The sequence below is a fragment of the Eurosta solidaginis genome, chromosome 1 (assembly GCF_040869045.1).
Source record: "Eurosta solidaginis isolate ZX-2024a chromosome 1, ASM4086904v1, whole genome shotgun sequence".
Lineage (NCBI taxonomy): Eukaryota > Metazoa > Arthropoda > Insecta > Diptera > Tephritidae > Eurosta > Eurosta solidaginis.
In genome coordinates this window covers 322,521,383-322,543,774 of record NC_090319.1, presented here as the reverse complement: position 1 = coordinate 322,543,774, position 22,392 = coordinate 322,521,383, and the positions used below count along the sequence as shown (strand labels likewise).

The 22,392-nt window shown below is 36.9% G+C and overlaps 1 protein-coding gene across 24 annotated transcripts in view; it reads left to right on the top strand.

Moving 5' to 3' along the window:
- Window positions 1-22,392, top strand: part of Calx (sodium/calcium exchanger 3) — a 433,860-nt gene that overhangs the window by 73,118 nt on the left and 338,350 nt on the right. For 4 of the 24 annotated variants that reach the window (XM_067761893.1, XM_067761891.1, XM_067761894.1 and 1 more), the window contains exons 1-2: window positions 20,978-21,504; window positions 21,691-22,224. The exons of 3 other annotated variants lie outside the window; for them this stretch is intronic. The gene's annotated coding sequence lies outside the window, so the exon portion shown is untranslated. Of the gene's footprint in view, window positions 1-20,977; window positions 21,516-21,690; window positions 22,225-22,392 lie in introns of those variants that run through there. 17 more of the 24 variants (XR_010949022.1, XR_010949021.1, XM_067761892.1 and 14 more) reach the window with 15 other exon arrangements.

The window sequence follows — 22,392 nt, the reverse complement described above, 5'->3', positions numbered from 1 at the left end:
GAGCTTCTCTTCCAATTTGCGTCGTGCTCCTCTTGATTTTCCCTACAAATTGGCCGGACGGGACCTACATGTTTTATGCCGACTACGAACGGCATCTGCGAGGCTGATGAGTTTTCACTGAGAGCTTTTCTTGGCAGAAATACACCCGGAGCGCTTGCCAAACACTGCCGAGGGGCGACCCCGCTCAGAAAAATTTTCTTCTAATTGAAAAACCTTATTTCTAAAATTTTGATGTTGCTTTGTCCGGGGTGCGAACCCAGGGCATACGGTGTGATGAGCGGAACACGCTACCATCACACTACGGTGGCCGCCACTATATCCTTATACCTCAAAATTATATCGGTTCCTCATTGCCTTTTCCTAGCAGTTTTCTTCTACCTTTCCCTTTTACTTTTCCTTTCGCTCCCACTTTCACTTTTGCTTCCATTTTCCCGTTATATTTCCTATTCCGTTTTCCCATTCCTCTTTCCTTCCATATCCCCTTCCTTTTCCGTATTCCTTTGACTTTCCTATAGCCTTTGCCTTCTGAGTTCCCTCTACCTTTCCATAACCTTTTCATTTTATTTCCCTTTCTCTTGCTTTTTCCCTCTCTCTTAGCCCTTTCGGTATTTCTCTCCACATTCCTTTTCCTATGCTTTCCCCTTTATCGTTCCCTTTCCCCTTCCACTTTCCTTTACATTTCTATTTCCCTTCCTCACAAGGATCGACACCTTGTGTCATATGTGGGCTTAGCTGAACTCCATAGCGCACGAATATGTGGTTAAGAGGTTTGAGGGATTGTATTTACACCTTTTCGTCTTATGTGATCTTTGATTATTTCTAGTTCCAGCATAGAAGAAATATGTGCAGAAAGTTTCGAAGCCGAGATAGTAATAACCCTCACACAGCACGAAACCGTACTAGAGGAACGAATAAGTAGGTGAAAAGCAATTCGCTAACAAGAGCTTTGCCGTGAGAAACCCTCGCTACCGCTTAAAGGGAAGATGCTTATAACGAAATGAAGTGACAGAAAATGGTTGACGGCGATAAGTTGAATTTAAGGAGGCAGAAGGGACCCCAGCCCATGAGCCGTGAGGGAAGAAATCTCAATTGACAAGATATATAAGTATAAATTAGTAAGACACAAAGCATACAATAGCAATGAAGAGGAGGAAGTAGTTACGATATGCCAATAAAAGTAGGGACAGAGAATAAAGAGTGTGATAAACTAAAGGGCGGTATGATCAGGACGCCAGCTTTCTCAAAAAAGAGGCAAACCACCACGGCAATTCTGTTCCATCTGTACCCGAAAGGAAGTATGATACGGCGAGCAACTAATAAATGTGACAGATATGTACCGAAAGGTGTAGATCTCTAGAACGGGAATTGCTTATCTGCATGAGAATCAGGGAGGGCACAAAGGGCGGTTCGTCATAGGCAAGGATGTGAATAACCATACTTGTGATAGAGGGAAGTTTGTTTTCTGTTATATACTCCAAAGTAGTACACAAAAATTCCTCCAGCGTTTCTTTCATATATCAGAAAATTGTGTAGGTCAAGGCCTACAGCAACTGACTGGGGCAAATTCGTACAATGCTCGACCATATTAACTATTATTGTCAACTTACCTTCCGCAAGCTCCGGCTTTCCAATATGCACTTCAAAGATGACATCTTTTTCCAAGCTATGCTCTTGCATAATTTGTATTGTTATTGTTTTCCTATCAATATTATAATATATTTTGTATCACTTCCAGCAACACGCACTCGCTGTGCCACAAATATACTCACTCAACTTCGCCAGCTTTAAACTCCAAAAAGCCATTAGCATCTTCAAAGTCTTTGCCTTTAATCGCAGTACGTTCAGTAGTAAAATATGGCACCAAAACCTTACAACGCGAGCCCTTAGCGCGTACTACTTTCACTTCGTATTGCTGTGATGTTTCAGCAATTTCATATACTTTTTCAATAAAACCAAAAATACCACAGTGATCATCATCAAATATCATAACCGTAGCCACTTTGGGTGTTACAATATGCGCGCCCTCACTTGCATTACGCAAATAAACATAGAAATGTTCATCATCTTCAATAATATCATCATCGATTATTTTGATCTTAATTATTTGTTCCTCAACACCCGCTTCAAACAACAAAACACCCTGCGTAGCAACATAATCTGTTCCAGCAATAGCAGTGCCATCTTCAGTATAATATTCAACTTGTATGGGTTCGCTCAAATTACCACGACGCCATACATGCAACAGCACTTGACCAGCATTCTCCATTACCGTATAATGGCTAGGTGCAAAATGTATGTGCGTTTCAATACTGTCATCATTTTCAATATCATCGGTTTCTGAATCAGATGATGCTAGCAATGCTTTCGTATCTGACATATCATCGGCAAATGAATCAGGTGATTTTAAGATTAGACGTGGACCACCCGTAGTACGTCTACTTGATTGTATGCGATAGAAAGCTATGGATTTATTTGATTTTTTTATTAGTATGCGCTGTGCCATAACCTCAATTTTTTTCAAATTATAATGTGGAAACATGCGATGTAGCTCCTTCAGTTTGACTATATAATCACGACGTGATTGCTCGAAATCACGCCATTCTGGACCATCAATTAAATTCTTAATACTACTACGTAATGGTTGTCCTCGCATGTCATCATCATATGCAGCATTCATAACATAGCCACGTTGTTGCTCTCGCTCATCGCTAGTTCGATAAAACGAAGGACAGTACAAACGACGATCGGTGATGTAGGCATGATAAATGAGTAGCGGAAAAAAGATGAGCGTCAGCAAACCTTCCCATAAATCAATTACTTCTGGTGTTATAAATTTTGTTACCAAACATAACCAAACATAAGCGAATGTTGACCACATCGCTGTTACTATGAAAACGCGATATTTCTCGATACGACGCACTTCATCTTTCGGTATTGCAACAATACAGACCGCTATAATGAAAAAGAGATTGAAGGCAGCCGAGCCGATTATAGTGCCTGGTCCCAAATCGCCAGCAATAAAATTTTTCTGAAACATTTCAATTACGGAGAGTATAATTTCAGGCGCACTCGAACCCAAAGCCATGAGTGTTAAATTTGCTACCGTATCATTCCATACACGTACCTTTATTATTTCTTTTTTACCGTTCTTATTGATAACGGCAGCATTTCGCTCGTTTGATGTGATCACTTCAATTGATTCCATAAAACGATTTGTTGCAATGTAAATGCCAAGAAAAAGATAACACATTGTAAGAAAATAAATTATGCCACGTGCACCAATCTCAATATTGGATACATCTTCTTGTGGACGCCAAGCTCTTACGATAAGACCATCTTTACAAATTTTGCCATCACCATCTGATGATGTGTTATACTGTGGTCGTACGAATGTTAGATTTTTATATCGTAGTAACGAAGGTTCATTATCTTCTCTCCCTTCACTTGGTATAATTTGTGTGGGAGCTGGTATTTCGGTTACACTTTCTGCTGGAGCTGTAGATTGCTCAGCAGACTTTGTTGTAGCTGGAGTTTCGGTTACAATTTCTGTTGGAGTTGTAGTTTGGGCTACACTTGGTGTTGGTGGCGGAGCTTGTTCTACTCCTTCCTGCGCTTGTTTCTTTCGCCTCACTGTGTTTACAGGCGCTTTAACTACACTTTTTAATTCATCTGTGATTGGTTCTGCACTATCTAGCCTAACGCTTAGTCGTACAATTTCATTTCTTGAACTTTTTTCCGCGCTCACATCTGCATCTAATGCATCATTCTCTTTTGTTGCTCCCTCTTCTTTGCGTTGTACTATTTGCAGTTCTTTTGTTGATTTGGGATCACATAGGACGAAACTCGCAAGTAAACAAATTACAAAAATTAAACTAGTAAGCTTCATAGAAACATTAAATTTGCAATATTGATAATCCTTTTTCATCGCCAAAAGTTAAACGCGCATTAATATTCAACCGAGAGCGTTGTTTGGGCAACACAAACGCGCACAATGCACAGTCTGAACGCGACTTTGTGTTTATAGCGCGATATTTATCGTAAGTCATGCGATTTATGTCACGCGTTCGCCCGCCTGTGTCGCAATTTTTCTTTGTTTATACATTTTTCAATGAATTTTTTATGTTTATTTATAATTTTTTTTTATAATTTGTAATTTTGAAATTTCTCTTTGTATGCTTCCTTTCAGTTATTTTAAATTTGAAACTTCTTCTGTGGTACACATTTAACGGAAATTCGTTTAAATAGTGCACAAATAAATCTGTATATAATATATAGATTAATTGTTAAATTATTTATCAATTTCTTATTCAGAAAGGACTACGTATTTTTTCTTATCACTTTTACAACTAAAGTGTTGTAATATTTCACGATAAAACATTAAATTGAGTTAAAGAACAATTTCTGTCTTTCCTTTTTGTAAATGTTGTTATATGTAAATTTTTTATTTGTAACTGATAGTTTGAAAGCCACTGCACAGTCGACGTTGCCACATCTATAGTTTCTTGCAACGAATGCTGAAAATTAATAAATTACCCTCCAATCCCTAGCTGACCTCCAACACCTATTGCAAAAGGCAGCTAAATTAAGATAATTTAAAACGTCCACCGCCATGATACCGTACACTGGGTTTTAAAATTAAGCTACACCATTGTGCCGTACACGCCTTCGCGATGCATTTATATCCGCTTAGGTTAAGTTAGGTTGAACTGGCCGGTCCATGAGGACCTGAATGAGTCCGTAGGGTTACCAGAAGTTTGTTTGACGACCAAACGGAAGAACCCCGATCGGGTGCCAGGACATATGTTATAGAATAACTCCGTCCTCTTGGCAAATACTAGGATGTTCCTAGGACATAAGCCACTTGCTGCTTCTAGATATGACAGCTGTATCACTCCTAATAGCTGGAGTCTTAATCTGGCAAGCGCAGCGCACGAGCATGAAACGTGCTCGATCGTTTCCTTCTCCAACCCGCACTTCCTACATCTGCTATCAATGACTAAGCTTAATTTAAAATCATGTGACGCCATAAGGCAGTGTCCAGTCAGAATACCCGTCATGAGTCTACAGTCCTCTCTTTTTAATGATAGAAGCAACTTTATTAGTCTAAGGTTGTAAGACCTACACATAATCTTCGACACTTTACAGCCGCGTGCTTGAACTCACGCCTTTCCAGCTTGGTCGACCATGTGCACCTCTCGCCTTCGCTTAATCTCGCCCAGTCTAATTGCGACGTATACGTATCAAGCTTCAAGGAATGCGCCCTTTTAGTTGCTTATTCGCTTACATCCTACATATTTGACTGTTGGCTAACTTTCAGTCGTTGTATCACTCTTATCTTCATATCGCCACTGATGCCAAGTCAACTCTCTCACAAGGCGTTCCCCCTGTGAAAGCCAATTACCTTATGGATATTCCGCTGCATTTGGATTATTATTATCTTGCTGTTAAAGGCTGTGTTATGTCCAAAACTGATATACACTTCGTGGTCGCTGTACGCCATTCGCCCCGTTTTTATACTGATAGTTATATCCTGGTCCACCAACGCGAGGGGAGGGTGAAGAAGGCCTCGATGGAACTTCGTTCATGTAAAATAATGCTCGGCTAAATGTGGGGTCGCCCTCTATTTCTCCCTCTCATTGAATATTTACTGCAATGGTAAAGTCAATATGGAGTCGTTCTTTGATGGACAGCCACTCAAAAATTATGGAAGGTAGGTAGGCTTTCAATGCTTAGCATGACGGGAGCCCTGAAAGCAAGCCCGACGGCCATTCTGCACATTCCACCTCGTGTCGAAGAATATAGCTTTCACAACTGCAACGATACTCAATGCCTCGGGACAGCTTGAGCGTAGACAATACGGTCATAATCGTATAGCATCATCAAATACTGGACGGTCAGACTACCTAGTTCCATATCTGCACTTCAATAGATATCTTAGAGCAACCTCACGTGTATACCGATGGTTTTAAAATAGTGGAAGGAGTAGGGTCTGTTATAGCGTGCTTTGCACTCAGGTATGTATATTAACTTTGGTAACATAACGGTTGATAGTAACGGCATAAAAGAATCGAGATAAATATAGACTTCCGTATATAAAAATGCTAAAGATAAAAATGGAATTGATTAAGCCATGTCCGTCCGTCCGTCCGATATTAAGATATCGTATTAAAATTTGGTATATGGATTTCTTGGTACTCATCTCCCATCGCTATTTAAAATGAACGAAATCGGATGATAACCACGCCCACTTTTTATATATATAACATTTTGGAAAACACAAAAAACCTGATTATTTAGTAAATAATACACCTAGAATGTTAAAATTTGATCTGTGGAACGATATTGTGACTCTTGATAAATATTTGAGAACTGTTTTGAAAATGGGCTTGGCACCGCCCACTTGAGATAAACCAATTTTACGAATATTGGTAATCATAAATCAAAAACCGTTAAACCTATTAAAACAAAATTCGACAGAGAGGTTGCCTTTACTATAAAGAGGGCTTCGAAAAAAATTAACGAAACCGGTTAAGGACCCCGCTCACTTTTATAAAAAAGACTAGCAGGCCCGGAAGACGTTGTTCTGCCCTAAATTTGGCCTATCTGCATACATTTTAATAAGCTTTTTCCGTCTAACTCTGGCCTACCCCTCTACACTTTTTCCTAATCTTTTTATTCACTCCTCCCTCCGTCTTTTTCGCTTCATCTTCTTCTTCGTCCCATTCTATCTCTTTCTCAGCCTCCTTCTCTCTTTTCTCTTCTCTCAAGTTTTTCTCCTTCTTCTTCATCTCTTATTGCCAGTCCCAGAGGGTGGTATGTATTTTGTTCCAGTCTCATTCCGAGTCTCAGTCTCAGTCCCAGTCCTAGTTCTAATCCCAGTCCCAGTCCGTCTCTGGTATACTTCCCGGAAAAAAGCATCGTAAATACTAATATAGGCAAATTTATATACCAAAATTCAGTCAAATCGAATAGGACGTACATATGTAAATAGCTACGCGGGTATTATTAATTCATGACTTTATTTCGGCTTCGCATGCATATTTATCAGTTTTGCCAGGTTGATGCGACTAAGTCGAATATCACAATGAAAATTACTTTAAAGCTCTCAGCAACAGCGTTCATTTGATATCTATAATACACACACATTCTGGGAGTATCCGGGTCTATTTTTTGGCCTATATCTCGAGCCCCTAGTTACTCAGCGGTGTAAAACTCACTCTGTATTATAGCACACATCAACAAATTCAATTTGATACCCATAATATAAAAACACATTCTAGGTGGATCCGGGTCCATGTTTTGGCCTATATCTCGAGACCGTAGTCAGCCAACGGTGTAAAATTTACTCTGTACAAAAGCATACATCAACAGCTTCAATTTGATACCCATAATGTAAAAACACATTCTATGTGTATCCGGGTCCACGTTTTGGGCTATATCTCGAGACCCTAGCCTCCCAGTTGTATGAAAATTATACTGTACTATAGCACCTATCAACAGTTATCATTTGGTATCCATATTGTATAAACACATTCTAGGGTTACCCGGGTCCACGTGTTGGGCTATATCTCGAGACCCTAGCCTCCCAGTTGTATGAAAATTATCCTGTACTATAGCACTCATCAACAGTTCTCATCTGGTATCCATATTGTATAAACACATTCTAGGGGTACCCGGGTCCACGTGTTGGGCTATATCTCGAGACCCTAGCCTCCCAGTTGTATGAAAATTATGCTGTACTATAGCACTCATCAACAGCTTTCATTTGATATCCATATTGTATAAACACATTCTAGGGGTACCCGTATCCACGTTTTGGCCTATGTCTCGAGACCCTAGTCACCCAGGATTATGAAAATTATCCTGTATTATAGCACTCAACAGTTATCATTTGGTATCCATATTGTATAAACACATCCTAGGGGTACCCGGGTCCACGTGTTGGGCTATATCTCGAGACCCTAGTCTCCGAGTTGTATGAAAATTATCCTGTATTATAGCACTCATCAACAGCTTTCATTTGATATCCATATTGTATAAACACATTCTAGGTGTACCCGGGTCCACGTTTTGGGCTATATCTCGAGACCTTAGTCACCCAGGAGTATGAAAATTATCCTGTACTATAGCACTCATCAACAGTTATCATTTGGTGTCCATATTGTATAAACACATTCTAGGGGTACCCGGGTCCACGTTTTGGCCTATATATCGAGACCCTAGTTACCCAGGAGTATGAAAATTATCCTGTACTATAGCACTCATCAACAGCTTTCATTTGATATCCATATTGTATAAGCACATTCTAGGGGTACCCGGGTCCACGTTTTGGGCTATATCTCGAGACCCTAGCCTCCCAGTTGTATGAAAATTATCCTGTACTATAGCACTCATCAACAGCTTTCATTTGATATCCATATTGTATAAACACATTCTAGGGGTACCCGGGTCCACGTCTTGGGCTATATCTCGAGACCCTAGCCTCCCAGTTGTATGGAAATTATCCTGTACTATAGCACTCATCAACAGCTTTCATTTGATATCCATATTGTATAAACACATTCTAGGGGTACCCGGGTCCACCTTTTGGGCTATATCTCGAGACCCTATCATCCCAGTTGTATGAAAATTATCCTGTACTGTAGCACTCATCAAGAGCTTTAATTTGATATCCATATTGTATAAACACATTCTAGGGGTACCCGGGTCCACGTTTTGATCTCAAGACCCTAGACACGTAGTGAAAAAAAGGTAGACGCTGACCGATTCTTAGACCTACCCAATATGCTCACAAAATATCATGAGAATCGGTTCAGCCATTTCGGAGGAGTTCAGCCTCTAAAACAGTGACAGAAGAATTTTATATATTAGATTTTTAAGATGGTCGTGCACGAAGAAAATCAGATATTTCTTTGGAAAAATAGCTTTATATCAGTGGTGCTTCATTTCCCAAGTGAAATTATAACAAGAAATATTAAAAAATTAAAATTTTTAAAAATGGGCGTGGCACCACCCCTTTTATGACTCAGTAGTTTTCTATAACTCGAAGAAAATTTAACGGATCGTAATAAGATTGGGTGCAAATATTTTTCTCATAGCAGGAAATATTTCCAGAAAAAAGGAACGAGATCGGTGAAGGACCATGCCCATATTTTAATAAAAGATTTTTAAAAGGGTCGTAGATGAATGCGGTAAGTTTTACCTTTGCGAGAGAGAGAGAGAGGTATTTTATTTTCTAAATGGAATCAAAACAAAAAGTTAGAATATATTAAATTTTTTGAAAATCTGCGTGGCACTGCCTCTTTTTTGAGTGAGCAATTTTTTATGTTTTGGGAGCCATAACTCGAAGAAATATTACCATATAGTAAAGAATATGGAGTATAACAGAAAATATTTCTAGTAAAAATGGGCGGCATCGGTTAAAGACCACGGCCACTTTTATATATAAAACATGTTCAAAGGGGTCGTAGGCTAGAATTATAAGCTATATCTTAAAATTAGTTTTGTATCAGTGATATATCACTTACCAAGGATCAAGCATTACACAAAATTTCTTAAGCCTTGAAAAAAATAAAACCTTCGTTGCAAAATTCAAAAAAGTAATTTATCTCAAATAAACTGTACAATTGAAACTCACGCTGAGTATATAACGTTCGGTTACACCCCAACTTAGACACCCTTATTTGTTTATGATTGGCTCATCTCATCAGTTGATTTTATTTTTTTCATTTCACTGGAGTGGCGATTGTCAAAAGGAGATGGCAAAATCAAAATTAAACCAACATTTTGACAACATTTTCTTACAACACACGAAAACTGCTAACACGTACATTTTGACAATCTGAACAAAGGTATGTTGTTGCTGTAGAGATGTTCCAACCATACAGTTGAGCCATGATATGTACGTTTAGCTATAAAAAGTTAAATTTAAAAAATTCCGAAAGGCTTCATGTACGATGATTTGATGGAATGCTTTTACCTCAAGAGCTTTTTTCATAAAAAATTAATAATGTCAGCATGACAAGTAAATATCTAATTTGATATTGGAATTATTAAGGAGTTAAGGACAATTTCTTTGTTCGTGTCTAGATGAATTTCATGCTTAAATTTTACTCGTTCAATTTCCGATTTCCAATTAACATTTCTCTCCGCAGAACTTCTGCACATCTATTATGGGCATGAGTTTATTGTCTTTGTATGAAAAATTTACAAGGCTTAACGTTGAATCCTTTCAGAGGCTTAAATTTCTATTAAATCTATGAACACAGACATAGTATAAAGCGCCAAATACACGACACGAACATTTCCGCGAACATTCCCGTTATGTCATGTTTCTGCGACCTTTTCTGTCGTGTATGGTGGTGTTTGCCAGTTGTGCGTGTATGGCGAAATAGATGATAATCGTAGTAATTTCTGTACGGAACAGACGTGCGCGGAAAAGTAAAATGGACAATAAAAAATGTTTGAGTGAATTTATTGAAATGTGTAAATCTTTGCCATCATTGTGGCAAGTAAAAAGCAGAGATTATTGTAATAGAATTAAAAAGAATAATGATTATGCGACTTTAATCGAAAAATTAAAAGAATTAATTGCCACAGCGAGCAATATTGCTGCAGCACAATTGTTGTCCGTATTCATCGCTGTTTGAAAGAGAACTAATGTTCGGCCAAAAGTTCGTATGGTGTATGGCCAAAGCTGCGAACAAGATTGCGGAATGTTCGCGGAAATGTTCGTGTATTGTATTTGGCGCTTAAGTAATAGGTTCTTGAATCGAAAGATCAAGGCGGGTATCGTTCGTGATCGAAATACGTTTTTCAAATCGCAATTGCTCTGAAATGGTGAATCTTTTGAATGCCATATATTTATTAGTGACCGTAAAATTATTAAATCCATATTTGACAACAAATTTTTATAAATAGTTTTACAGATTCCTATTAATCATTTAAGTGAAATTGGTTTTTCATCCGTGAACGTATAACACCATACGCGCCTAGAACATGTGCCGAATCCCAGAAATATTCTCGAATTTCATGATCAGAGCATATCTTTAAATATTTAGTGTTTGATTGGGAATTTTCACTGCGGCCATATTCTGAATGTCTCAAAGACGAGATTGCTGAAAGAATAACATAATCTTAAATTTTTTTCGACAACATTGGATTTCCAACCCAATATGCTACCCATTTGTATAAGTGTTTGTATGTACGAGCAAGTAGGTATGCACGAATTTGTTAGTAGAACAATGCTCGCACTTTCACTCACCAACAAATAAAATCAAGTGCATATTTATAAATAACTAAACAAGCTTATTGTGTTGTTATATTGAAATATATTTTCCCTTTGAATTGCATTTTCACTCGGGTGTTTCTACTCTAATCAAAAAACGCCAAACTATTGAGTAAAAATTAATACCGATCAAAGAGCAAAAAACAATGAAAATTATAATGAGTTATAAAAGGCTAAAGAAATGCCCTACGACTTAAAGCATATAATTACACAGACCGAAAAAATTAAAAAAGATGTCAGACCCTGAAATGAGTCGATCCTTTTTTACGGGTTCTCGGCTCTCTCTTAATCTGAGTAAGGAGTCAGATTTTTCCATATTACCTTGTTTTCGGCTGCATTTACTACGTAATTTCGGCATGACAAAACAAGTAAGGAGGGGAATGTCTTCGGCTGTGCCGAAGACTTCATATCTCTCATGAATGTGGCTGAACAATAATCTTATCCTATTCGTAATCTGCAAATAATCGGCTGTATAAGATAAGAATATATAGTGAACAAATGTACATACCTAAGCAATTTTTAAATATAAAATAAAACAAGTAAGGGAGGCTAAGTTCGGGTGTAACCGAACATTACGTACTCAGCTGAGAGCTTTGGAAACAAAATAAGGGAAAGTCACCACGTAGCAAAATGAACCTAGGGTAACCCTGGAAAGTGTTTGTATGACATGGGTAGCAAATGGAAGGTATTAAAGAGTATTTTAAAAGGGAGTGGCCCATTGTTCTATAGGCAGACGCCATTTCGGGATAAAGGTAGACCAGGACTGACTCTAGAATGTGTTTGTACGATATGGGTATCAAATGAAAGGTGCTAATGTGTATTTTAAAAGGGAGTGGGCCTTAGTTCTATAGGTGGACGCCTTTGCGAGATATCGCCATAACGGTGGACCAGGGGTGACTCTAGAATGTGTTTGCACGATATGGGTATCAAATGAAAGGTGCTAATGAGTATTTTAAAAGGGAGTGGGCCTTAGTTCTATAGGTGGACGCCTTTTCGAGATATCGCCATAAAGGTGGACCAGGACTGACTCTAGAATGTGTTTGTACGATATGGGTATCAAATGAAAGGTGCTAATGAGTATTTTAAAAGGGAGTGGGCCTTAGTTCTATAGGTGGCTCCAGAATTTGTTTGCACGATATGGGTATCAAATGAATGGTTCTAATGAGTGTTTTAAAAGGGAGTGGGCCTTAGTTTTATAGGTGGACGCCTTTTCGAGATATCGCCTTAAAGGTGGACCACGGGTGACTCCAGAATTTGTTTGCACGATATGTGTATCAAATGAAAGGTGCTAGTGAGTATTTTAAAAGGGAGTGGGCCTTAGTTCTATAGGTGGACGCCTTTTCGAGATATCGCCATAAAGGTGGACCACGGGTGACTCCAGAATTCCTTTACACGATATGGGTATCAAATGAAAGGTGCGTATGATTATTTTAAAAGGGAGTAGGCCTTAGTTCTATAGGTGGACGCCTTTTTCGAGATAACGCCATCAGGGTGGACCAGGACTGACTCTAGAATGTGTTTGTACGATATGGGTATCAAATGAAAGGTGGTAATGAGTACTTTAAAAGTGAATGATCCTTAGTTCTATAGGTGGACGCCTTTGCGAGATATCGCCATAAAGGTGGACCACGGGTGACTCCAGAATTTCTTTGCACGATATGGGAATCAAATGAAAGGTGCTAATGAGTATTTTAAAAGGGAGGGCCCTTAGTTGTATATGTGAAGGCGTTTTCGAGATATCGACCAAAATGTGGACCAGGGTGACCCAGAACATCATTTGTCGGGTAGGTGCAGCTAATTTATTTATATATGTAATACCACGAACAGTATTCCTGCCATGACTCCAAGGGCTTTTGATTTCGCCCTGCAGAACTTTTTCATTTTCTTCTACTTAATATGGTAGGTGTCACACCCACTTTACAAGTTTTTTCTAAAGTTATATTTTGAATCAAAAACCAATCCTATCACCATGTTTCATCCCTTTTTTCAGATTTGGTATAGAGTTATGGCATTTTTTAGTCGGATTTCGCCATTTTCAATACTAAGATAAAGTGAGTTCAGATAAGTACGTGGACTAAGTTTAGTAAAATCGAGAGTTTGAATAGAGCTCAACGCCTAACAATAATTATTTTTTCATTATTATTATTATGATACATTTTTTCTTAATTGAAAAAATTTTTTAAATTAGAATAGAAGAAAGAAAAAAATTTTAGACAACTGCCAAAGCCCGTTGTATAGATCCATTGTTAATACATCCCAGAGCACGGGGAAAAGGTGTCAATAAAATATGACACTATGGCTTCATAGCCATGAAACAAGTCCAATATTCACAACTATTCTGCGACAGAAGTCACAGTGCTGTGAATATCAATTGGAAAGAACCAAATAGAAGTAGAAATAATGAAGGCAAACAAACAACCGTTGTGATAGCTGAATGCTTATTGCAGCGGCGTCTAAACCTTGCCGATGGAGGAATTTAGCAGTTCCCGAAATGGATATATACAACGAGCTTTGGCAGTTGTCTAAAATTTTTTTCTTTCTTCTATTCTAATTTAAAAAATTTTTTCAATTAAGAAAAAATATATCATAACAATAATAATGAAAAAATAATTATTGCTAGGCCTTGAGCTCGATTCAAACTCTCGATCGTACAAATCAGTAAGCCGATATAATAACAAAAATTGTTAAGTTTAGTAAAGATATATCAATTTTTGCTCAAGTTATCGTGTTGACGGTCGAGCGGAAAGACAGATGGCCGACTGTGTATAGCAACTGGGCGTGGATTCAACCGATTTCGCCCATTTTCACAGAAAACACGAGGATTGTTATAGTTTTGTTCGACTTATGGCTTTAAAAGTATTCTAGCCTCATTAAATGAAAAAGGCGGAGCCACAACCATTTTGACATTTTATTTTAGTTTTGTATTTTGTTGCACCATATCATTACTGGAGTTGAATGGTGACATAATTTACTTATATACTGTAAAGATATTAAATTTTTTGTTAAAATTTGACTTAAAAAAAAATTTTTTTTTTTAAGTGGTCGTGGTCGTTCTCCGATTTTGCTAATTTTTATTAAGCATACATATAGTAATAGGAGCAACGTTTCTGCCAAATTTCATCATGATATCTTCAACGACTGCCAAATTACAGCTTGCAAAACTTTTAAATTACCTTCTTTTAAAAGTGGGCGGTGCCACGCCCATTGTCCAAAATTTTACTAATTTTCTATTTTGCGTCATAAGGTCACCTACCCAGTTTCACCGCTTTATCCGTCTTTGGTAATGAATTATCGCACTTTTTCGGTTTTTCGAAATTTTCGATATCGAAAAAGTGGGCGTGGTTATTGTCCGATTTCGTTCAGTTTAAACAGCGATCTGAGATGAGTGCCCAGGAGACTACATACCAAATTTCATTAAGATACCTCAAAATTTACTCAAGTTATCGTGTTAACGGGCAGACGGACGGACATGGCTAAATGAATTTCTTTTTTCGTCCAGATCATTTTGGTATATAGAAGTCTATATCTATCTCGATTAGTTTATGCCGTTACGGATTACCGTTATGCGAACAAAATTAATATACTCTGTGAGCTCTGCTCAACTGAATATAAAAATTGGTAGGTACTTTGTGTGAGGATGCAAAGCTTCAACGTTTTTTTCGTCTGCATGTAAAAATTATGACCACGAATCGCTTATTTCAGCAATATATGACGTAAGCGTATATATTTGATGAAATTTGAAGCTTCTACACGTAAAAAAGGGGGCAGAAATGACAGATTATATGCGGTATATACTATATATACCACCAATCTCTGTGATTTTTTCAGACAATAAAATATGCTATATATATGTATTTGTTGAAATTTGAAGCTTCTGGCTGCTAAAATAGGGCAGAACTTACGAAAAGTTTCTTATCTGAACAATAGGTTGTATGAGATATATATTATATATACCATCGATCTATAAAATTTTTTCAGACAACAATAAATGAACAATCGGTTGTATGGAATACATATCATTTATACGACCGATCACTATGATTTTTTTAGACAACAATATATGCTCTAGCGTTCGATGAAATTTGAAGAATCTAGCTGTTAAAATGGGGCAGAAATCGCCAAAAGCAGAACAATTGGTTATGGGGAATATATGCTATATATAAGACCGATCTCATCCATTTTTTTTTCAGATAATAAAATGTGCAATATATGAAAGCATATGGTGAAGTTCGAAGCTTCAAACAGATAAATTGAGAAAGATATGACCAAAATCCTCTTTTCTGAAAAATCGGTTATATGGGGGTATATATGCTAGAGTGCTCCGATCCGGTCGGTTTCGAAAAATGCCTAACCGGACACCTAAAAGTATACCCGCTCACAAAATTGTATCAAGATATCTAAAAAATTGAGGCACTAGTTTGCATACAAACAGACCGACCATATTGGCTAAATCAACGCAGCTCTTCATCCTGATCATTTCGGTATACTTATTGGTGGGTCTATCTATTTTAAAGACTTACAATTTTGAGATTCGTGATGAAGTTAATATACCATTTCATTTTCGTGAAAATTATAAAAATTTCATTAAATACTTACATATTTGAAAGCACCATTTTCTCGCATACTCCTTTCTTGATTGCTCCAAACAAAAGCAATATTTGTAGCCCACATTCAGGCACACATATTTTTTTTTTCAAATAAGCATGGTTTGCTTAGGCCACCTACTTGAAGACATTATGTGGCCAACGTGCCTAAAAAGAGACATTAAACTTGACAAAAAAAATTTGTAGGGAGAAGTTGTCGCTAACCTTATATTCATTAAACGTCGATATTTCAAGTGGCAAAAGTTGCCTGTCAAAAGATAAAACAGCGCTCTTAGGGTAAACAGTTATTTTGTAATGGAAAAAGTTTTCTTGAAGAATATGTGCGCAAAGTTCAAATTGACCGTACGGCCATTCGAAGTGGTCATAAGGTGAATTGACTTTGTGTCCGTTGACCTTCTGTCACCCTACCTTGAAATTATTGCCTTATCATCGGTCTTTGATAATTTTACAAAGTTTGAATTAAATCTGTCCGTTTAAAGTGGATCAAAATCGAGTCCAGAAGAGTCGGTTACATACAAACAAGCAGACATACAGGTGAAGCTAATATAAGACCTAGTTTACATATAACAAAATTATCTTTATTTTCGTACTTAACTCTTAATTGTTAATTATGTAACTAGATTTCCCATATGAATTTTTCCTTTCGGTTATCGGTAATTATGAACAAATTTTAGAGATGCGGATTTTTCGTCTCTAATTGGAAGCGCAAACTAAAAGAGAAGCGTAAAAAATTGCCAGAATGGAACACATGTAAACGCGTAGATTACCCATTTACTATTGATTGTAGATTAAGGCATGTGTAAACGTGGTCTTATACTGTTTTCACACAGAAACTTAATGATCTCATTTCACCTGCTAATGAAATCGTAAATTTTTTGCTTTCACACAGAAGTAACTGCTCGATTATTATGAAGGATGAGACATACAATCATGGCGGAACGATACAAGGTGGGAGCATGGTGACATACCTACAAACAAAAAAAATTCCATGTACTTGTAAATTCGATGGACAAATGTCAAAATCGTACTGCGCCGGCAGTTGATGTATCAAATCAAATAAAAAAGGTTATAATCAGCTGTTCGATGCGGCCACCTTGTATCGTTCCGCCATGCAGACAATGACATTAGCTTTGAAAACTAAGAAGCGGAAACGGAAGCGGAACGCTGCCAACAGAGTTGCATTGTGCTTTTGACTTCATTGGGCATTCGATTAGCTACTAATGAAATAATAATAGATTCGAATTTTGTAGGGAAGATTGAGCTCAATAAGCATCTTAATGTAGAAAATTGCCTTTATTATTCAATAAGCCGTCTGCGTGAAATTAGTATTAGACTTCTTCTATGAACAAATTCCGCATCTGTAAAACTTGTTATAAATTACAGATTATCGAGGGGACAAATTTATATGAGAAATCTACTTATATAGCTAACGATTTGGAGTTATGTAAACTAGATCTAAAAGTGTTAAAAAGCGTAGTTAACATAGGCATTGTCATATCGACTGTTGAGTCGACCATTCGCGGCTCGATAAAAATTTATCTCAAAGTACTTTTCAAAAACATCTTATATCAGAGATCGGTTAAAAACTACCCTATTTCAAAATTTCTTTCATAAACGCGCTTTCTTTAGTCAACATTTTAAATGTAAGTTTATATTAGGAACTTTTGAACAAAATTGTGAAATATGGTATCTCTCAAGAGTTTACTGAAATAGGGCGTTTTTGAAATAGCTGTCGAAATAGGACGATAGTCAACTCAGTAGTCGATATGCGATTCCTATTCAATATTTTGGAATAATTTTTAAAACGGACCCACTTTTAATAAATTAAATTTTACTCATATTATATGTCATAAATCAAAAAATGTTTACATTTTTCTTTCACAGTTCGACAAGCGGACTACGCTTGTCAGCGGAAATTCACATGCGACAAATGCGTACGAGATCAATTTAGGATCATGCCCGCTTATATATAATATATAGGATCTTAGCCATACCATAGGATATACCATTTTATACCCAAAATGTCATAATAACAGAAGACGTGAAAATTTTAAAGGAGAAATAATATCTCTATTAGAGGTTGAATATTAAATTATTATTAAAAACCGGTGTTAAGCCCATGAATTATTTAATGTTATTATTTTGATTCACGTCCAGCGTGAGCAGTAAGACAACCGGCCTTGCTTGGTGGCACACCTCAGCTATGGCATCTATTGTGGAGTGGCATTTGCTTACAGACCTCCTCCATCTTCACTAGCTGCTATCAATTGCAGTTTGGGGGGCTTTCCATAATTTTCCGGGAGTGGCGGGCACGCATAACGACGTGGAGTCCGGGTCTCCCTTGCTTTTCAGGCATTTGATATACATCTCAACAGCAACTCAAAGCTGCTCCTATAGTAGCCAGACTTATTGTTTATGCTAGTATCCCTTCCAGCGCTGGCGCTTTTCAGGCTTCATATTGTGGAGAACCGTATTTAAGCTCTCCTTTACTGAAAGGTTGCATGTCGTGGGTTTCTTGAGCGTTTTGATCGACCTCCGTGCTTGTTCGAGTGAAGAACACAGTATCTATTATATCTCATGTCTTGTCTTGTATATGGGCGGAATATCCCCCATTAGTATTTTGTACACTTGTCGCCAAAGATCACGATCCACTACTGCCTCCCTTTAAGGGGACCCCGAGAGAGTTTTTTGCTCTTTTGTACTGCTCCGGGTGCTTTATACTGTTTTCACACAGAAACTTAATGATCTCATTTCACCTGCTAATGAAATCGTAAATTTTTTGCTTTCACACAGAAGTAACTGCTCGATTAGTATGAAGGATGAGACAGACAGTCATGGCGGAACGATACAAGGTGGGAGCATGTTGACATACCTACAAACAAAAAAAATTCCATGTACTTGTAAATTCGATGGAAAAATGTCAAAATCGTACTGCGCCAGTAGTTGATGTATCAAATCAAATAAAAAAGGTTATAATCAGCTGTTCGATGCGGCCACCTTGTATTGTTCCGCCATGCAGACAATGACATTTGCTTTGAAAACTAAGAAACGGAAACGGAAGCGGAACGCTGCCAACAGAGTTGCATTGTGCTTTTGACTTCATTAGGCATTCGATTAGCTACTAATGAAATAATAATAGATTCGAATTTTGTAGGCAAGATTGAGCTCAATAAGCGTCTTAATGTAGAAAATTGCCTTTATTATTCAATAAGCCGTCTGTGTGAAATTAGTATTAGAGTGTCGGTTAAGTTGAGTAGTTGATTGAGTTATTTTCAGCCCTACTTGAGGATGATGTTATTTACACTACTTTGATTTTTGTATAGAACAACACCACAAAGTACGGTTTTGACATTTTTGAGTACATTTTTTATTTTTACACCTGACATGCGGGGTATTCCCCACAACATTGCATCGCTTATCACAACACACTCATCATAACGCTTGGACTTCACTTCGGAAAGATTAGTTATGAATTATGTTTTATTTGTTTATATGAATCATTCGAAAGCATAATACTTAAGTATTAAGTAATTTGACACTCTTTATACGATAGTTCCATGAACTAATAAACAGATCACGCATTAAAAAATGAGAGAGCAAAAAATCATAGTTAGCTGTGAAATAAATTTTGTCGTCGTGACGTTACACTTTTGACATCATGTTTCATTACTGACGCAGTGTTCAGACTTTATTCCAATCGGAGTATATCCCTCCGCTATTACCTCCTACTACATATTTTATCTCAAAAGTTTATTTTGGGTCGAGTTGAAAACTAAATAGTATTATTACCTAATATCTTTTGGTTGAAGTTTTTATTGTATACGTATGAAAAGCTGATTGTTTACAAGAGATGATTGGATGAAATGACGTGAATTCATGGTTCGTGTCTTAAGACATGTTTGTTCCCATTTTACCCACAGTTTTTGTACTTTTTTCGTACGGAATGGAAGTAGAAGGAGTAAAACATAAGCAAAAAACGTGTCCGTGCGCGATCTATAAATCCTGCCAAAATTCAACATACAGCACTTCTTGAAGTTTTATATAAAAATAAAGTACGTTGAGTCAGTGAGGTCGGCTAACCCTGTTTTGCGATAACAGTCGCCAATTGGGGGCATCAAGCGAGGTCAAATTTTCATCCAACTGTCTCTCTCAACTCAGTGAAAGTCTTCTCTTTCCTCTGTTTACAAACTGCTGGAGCGTATTCACTCATCCGCATAACATGCCTTAGCTAGCGAAGTCTATGGATTTTCAAACGCTGCACTATCGTCATGTCTGCGTAAAACTCATATAGCTCATCATTATACCTCCTTCGATACTCGCCGTCGACATCACGAATAGGACTATAAACCTTCCGGAGAACTTTTCTCTTGAATACTGCAGGAGCCATCTCATCTTCTTTCGACACTTTCCATGATTCCGACCCATACATCAGGACAGGTATGGTGAGTGACTTGTAGAGCGAGAACTTAGTTCGTCAAGAGAGGACTTTACTTTTCAATTGCCTAAAGAAGCACTTGTTGGCAAGAGTTATTTGCCGTTTGATTTCTAGGCCGACATTGTTTTTGCTTTTAATGCTGCTTCCCAAATGAACGAAATCCTTCATAGTCTCCCCACACTCTGTTATTCAGTTACCAGATCGCCATTATCGTTCCTACAGGAATCTGTCCCGACCTTGACCTGTCATTAAAAGAGCATGAAATATGTATGGTAAACCGAAAATAATAATAAAAAAATATACTCCGAAAATTTAATTTTTAGTCCGGCGTAGTCGTTTACTCAGGTAACAGTTTTAAATACTGCGAACACTTGTAGCGAAACATAAGAGAAATGTAATAAATCGAAAAATTTCAAAAGCGCTACGTCATCAAACTTTTTTTCAAATTCGATTACAAATACAACAATTCCGGAATGCGGGATCTTGGCTCATTCGATTATGCGATAGTTCCCTTCAGTTATTTATACAAGTCCCATATACAATAATTAACCTGTCTACGGAGAGTGTAGGGTGTACAACGGTTGAGATTAAATATTTTCATGTACACTCAAACAAAGAGACGGTGAGGTAATGCGATTTACCACTGCACTCAGCGCATTTAGTTCGAGTGTGACGTTTCGCTAGTCGCCATCGAACCATGTGTTTAGAACACGTGTGAGCGCTTTGTGAGGGATAGCAGCTAAAATCGTAAAATAAAAAAAATAAAAAATAAATAGAATTTACCCATGCCATGCTTGGTTGATCCGTTATGTTTAACAGTAAAATCTTACTATGTAGTAATATATTGGTAAATATATACAAATAAATGCGGTGGAAATAAAAAAGAATTCGTCATACAAATGTATAGATGAAGAAATGTAAAGGAAATAATTTTGTTTTATAAATAAATAAAAATAGATACAAAATTGAGCAACAAATTCAAAGTGCCAAAAGCAATAGAAAATTTAAGGTCACTTCATTATAAAAATAAAATTTAGTGGAGCCCCAAAAGATTTGTGAAGAAAACAAAATTGTGTTTTTTAGTTAATTTATTTTGAATATAAAAATGAAGATATAATTTGAAATATAGGGTGAAAAAATTTGTGAAAACTTGGGTAAAAACAGAAAAAAATAATATGGTGAGAAAAATGTAAAGTTGTTCTCTCTCAGGCCTTGCGGAACTATAAAAGGTGGCAGCACGGTGACAGCTGATTTGCACTATTTTAATTTCATTTGATACATCAACTTGAGGCGCAGTACGAATTTGACATTAGTCTATCGATTTAAAAAAACAAAGTACATGGAACTTTTATTTATGTTTGTAGTTATGTCACAATGCTGCCACCTTCTATGGTTCCGCCATGCTCTTAAGTTTCAAAATAATTTGCTGCTTTGTTGTCAAATTCATATTCAACGAAATTGCTGATAACAAACGAGAAAATAAAAAATAAATACCAACATACACTTACATTCATACTCTAAATTTGATAATATTTATTTATGTGGAAATTTACTAAATTAAAAAAAAAAAAATCTGCGACAAGAACTTTCTTTTATAACAAAATATTTTTTTCGGCTCATAATTTGTGTTTTTATTTTTTAATATTAATTTGTGTTTAAGAGTACTTTTTGCTGCCGTTGTTTAAGTTTAAGTTTTATGTAAAATCGGAAATTTTCTGCCCTGCTTTTCGGGTCAGTCTACAACAAAGATCAATTGCTCCTGACTAACAAAGCCATCAAATCATCGTAGATGTTTTAGTTTAAGAGAAACTCAACGAAATCAACGGAATTAATTACTTCAACAATTTCATCATGTCGCTTCAGCTGTATTTGTTAAACGTTTAATTGGAATTTTAATTGTGAGTGTTTTCTTAGTTATAATTTTTAATTTTACTACTTCATTTTACATATCGTTAGTTTAAAGTAAAAATGTGCTAAGTCACTTTTTTGAAAAATTGTATTTTAATGCAGTTTTAAATCTGAATTCAAAATACATCGATCACAAAAACAATATTTTTATTTATCAA